A 3,936-nucleotide genomic window follows, 5' to 3' on the forward strand; every position below is an offset into this window, starting at 1 on the left:
GGTCCACAAGCGGGTAACATAGTTCCGCAGACAGTTGCAGCTGTCACGAACGCTGGTAATAGCGTGTTCAAGGTGGGTAGCAGAGTTCCACACACGGTCGCCCTGACCTTAACTGAAGAGGAAGACGTCAGATACGCTTCCTGTGTGGGTGGCATAGTGCCACACGCGGTCGCCCAGACCTTCACTGAAGAGGAAGACGTCAGATACGCTTCCTGTGTGGGTACCACAGTACCACACGAGGCCACGAGTGTCTCGGATGTCGGAGCGCCGACATCCCCAGACGTGGGTAGCAAAGCTCCACGTCACGGTCGCCGTCGACGACGACGCCGCCGCCGCCACAAGTCGGATCCAAACTTCGTTCAGACCGACGTCGCTTCAAGCGACTCGGAGTTCAGGGCGGGCTCCTTTGACAAGGCCGGTAGAAGAGTGTTATCACATCTTCGATGGCGAGACCGGTTTACCCGTCAAGGCATCTGGTGTCCACTTGGAGCCGTTGCCAGAGGTTGCTGAGATACTGAACCTCGAGGAAATGACGGTCGAGTCTTTCCTGGCCAACCGCAAGGCTTGGAAGGTTGCCGAGATGGTCCTCATAAGGCCTGAGACCACTCGGGAGGAGCTGAACGCCTCCTCTGTCTTGGACGAGGACGTCCTGGAAGACTTGAACAATCGGCGTCAGACGCGCTTGGGTTCCGAGATCCTTAAGAGCCTCAAGGATCCGATGTATACTTTGGTGACGGAGTATGCGGACGTGATGAACAAACACCCACCTTCCCAGCTCCCACGAGATCGGGGTGTACGGCATGAGATTAATCTCGTACCTGGCACGAAGTACTGTGTCACGAGGCAATGACCTCTTCCGCGCGAACAGTGCGAGTTCATTGATGCCTTCTTCGCTGCGAAAGCGAAGGCAGGCATGGTGTGGGAGTCGAAGTCCCCGCACTCGACGCCAACTTTCTGCGTTCGGAAGCCGAACGGAGAGTGGCGTCTAGCTCATGCTTATAACAAGCTAAACAACGCGACGGTGCCGGCCCAAACACCAATCCCACGAAAGGATGTGTTGTTAAACAACATGGCCGGAAGCGTACTGTACAGTGCGCTGTATTTGGTAGACGGATACTACCAGATCCTGATGCGAGAGAGCGACATCCCGCTCACCGCGGTGAGCACTCCAAGCGGCATGCTTTGGGGGTGGCTCGTCATGCCGCAGGGCTTGTCTAATGTCCCGGCGACGTTCAATCGCCTGGTGACGCAGCTGCTCCGGCCACTACGTGCCTTCGAACAGACGTACTTCGACGACATCTTCGTCTATAGCCGTGCCGAGGGAGGCAAGACGGCCATGGGGGTGCATCTGGAGCACCTCCGTCAAATGTTGAACGTGATGCGAGCGAACAAGCTCTACGCCAACATCGACAAGTGCGTCTTCGTGTCACCAGAGATTAAAGCTCTAGGTTGCTTCGTAAGCAACGTGGGCGTTCGGGCTGACCCATACAAGGTCAAGACCATAGCAGCATGGTCAGCGCCCCGATCCCAGAAGGATCTTCGAAAGTGGTTAAGCTTGGCCAACTAACTTCACAAGTACAGCGCAGGGTACGCGGGCTTCGCTAAGCCCTTGTCGGGCCTCCTTCAGAAGGACGACGACTGGCTCTGGGAGCAAGAGCACCAGGATGCTTTTGACAGCATCAAGGCCAGTCTCCAAGAGGCCCCTGTCCAGGCCCTGCCGGACGAGACGAAGCCGTTTAGCGTCGTCTGCGATGCCTCCAATTACGCAATCGGGTGTACATTGCTGCAGGCCGACACGGCTGGAGATGAACGAGTCATCTCGTTCCAGTCCAAGCAGCTCAAAGCCGCCGAGCGGAACTACTTTGTCCACGACAAGGAGCTCCTGACAATGAAATATGCCCTTGTGAAGTTTTGTATTCACCTTCTGGGCTCCCAGCCCTTCGTGATCTAGACAGACCACGCATTCTTGAGGACGGCGACAAATTCGCCTCACCTCTCCTAACGGATGGCGAGGTGGCTTTCCTTCTTCGCGGAGTACAGCTTCCGCGTCGAGTACAAGCCGGGCAAGCTCAACGTGCTTGCGGACGCCCTCTCTCGGCGTCCAGACTACGAGTTGGCCCACATCACACGGGTGACAACGGATCTATATGATCGGATACGCATGACGAATCGGGACGATGAGGCTGTCGCGCCTATCGTCAAGTTCCTCACAGCAGGAACGAGCGCGAAGTCCAACTGGCTTTCGTCGCGACAGAGGGGCTCCACCGATATAAGTTGAAGGACGGCCTCTTCTATTATCGGGTGGAGCCCAATGAACCTCCACGGGTGGTCGTACCAACGACGAGGATCTAAACGCCCTCCAAGCGCCACTTGGGCCGCGAGAAGACCTTCCTGTCGGTCGGGCCCACATGTACAAGTGGATCGCCCGATACGTGAAGACATGTGAAATATGTCAGCAGGTCAAACCCGCAGTGCACTCTTCGGCTCCACGCCCGTACCGGTTGACTGTTGGAGGTCGATGACTCTTGACTTCATCTTTGGGCGTCCCGCCGACGGACACGGCAGCACCGGAATTTCGGTGTTCGTGTATCAACTGAACGAGATGGTACATCTTGCGCCAGTTCCCGTTACCGTTACGGGTGAGCAAACCGCAAGGCTGTTCGTCGATTGCGTGTTCCGCTATCACGGTCTCCCGGAGACAATTGTCTCGGACCAAGACCCGCGGTTCACGGCTGCGTTTTTGGAAAACGCTGTTTTCTGCTATTACTGGGAACTCGTCTGCAGATGTCCACGTCGGACCATCCACAGACAGACGGTCAGACCGAGGGCGTCAATCGAGTGCTCGAGGGCACTCTGCGCAGTGTGTGCGCATCGTTGGTGACTCAAGGCTCGCGATGGAAGTACCACGTACGTGGTCGACGCAGCTTCCAGCTGTTGAGTTTGCGCTCAATAACGCGGTGCACGCGTCCACGGGGCTCACGCTGTTCTACTTGAACGGCTTCCGTCACCCCAGAGTGCCCCTCACTCTTCGAGGAGGCACTGACTTATCTATTCTAAGTGGGGGAGAGGCTCGGAAAGCTCTTTCCTCCCAGGTCTCGGATGTGAGACCAGTTTCGCTGCGGAAACAAGTGAAATACTTTGTGGATACTAAGCTGAGCGTTGTCACCAGGGTCCGCGATGCCATGGCAGCGGCCCAGGATAGACAAAAGGAGTACTCAGACAAACATGGAAGAGGAAACTTAAGTGTATTTAAAGTGGGGTACTTAGTGCGCTAGACACTGTCAGCTCTGTCGGCAGCAACAAGCTGAAGCACCGCTTCATCGGACCACATGCAGTCCTGGCCAGACATGGTGCGTCGTACACCATCGACCTGCCGAAGTCAATGACGACGCACCCGACGTTCTATGTTGGACGTCTTAAGCGGTACTTTGATCCGCAGGGGGTTGCTGACTCGCAGACCCACCTTGACCCAGCTCCTCGAAGCGAGGGCCGGTCACAGACGTCGTCGAGGTCGTCGGAGCAGGCACCCAAGCCTCGGTCGGAATGGCAAGGCTGCGGTCAAGACCGTACGCCGGAGGGTCCCCGTACGAATGGACCCCGAAGCCATACGCAGAGTACGTCAAGTACGTCAAATACGCACCATACGCGTACGACTGGGGCCCCAGAGCTCTCCTCGGGAGGCCGATACCCTCTTGAGTTAATGGCAGCTCCCTGGATGATGGGTGCCACCACCGAGCCCCCACGCGCACGCTGGGCAGCTTGGAAGTCCTCCTACTGCTGTCGAAGTCGTTAGAGATATTCCAATGCTCAGGAATAGCGCCCTCTTCCTCCTCCTTCTCGTCCTCTTCATTCGAGGAATCGAAGAGTCCCCGATGGGAGTACACAGTCTCCTTCTCCTCGCGGAGTGAGACTTCGAAGCCGTACGCTTTTAGAGGG

This window comes from Phytophthora infestans, genomic scaffold (genome assembly GCF_000142945.1).
Source record: "Phytophthora infestans T30-4 supercont1.21 genomic scaffold, whole genome shotgun sequence".
Lineage (NCBI taxonomy): Eukaryota > Oomycota > Peronosporomycetes > Peronosporales > Peronosporaceae > Phytophthora > Phytophthora infestans.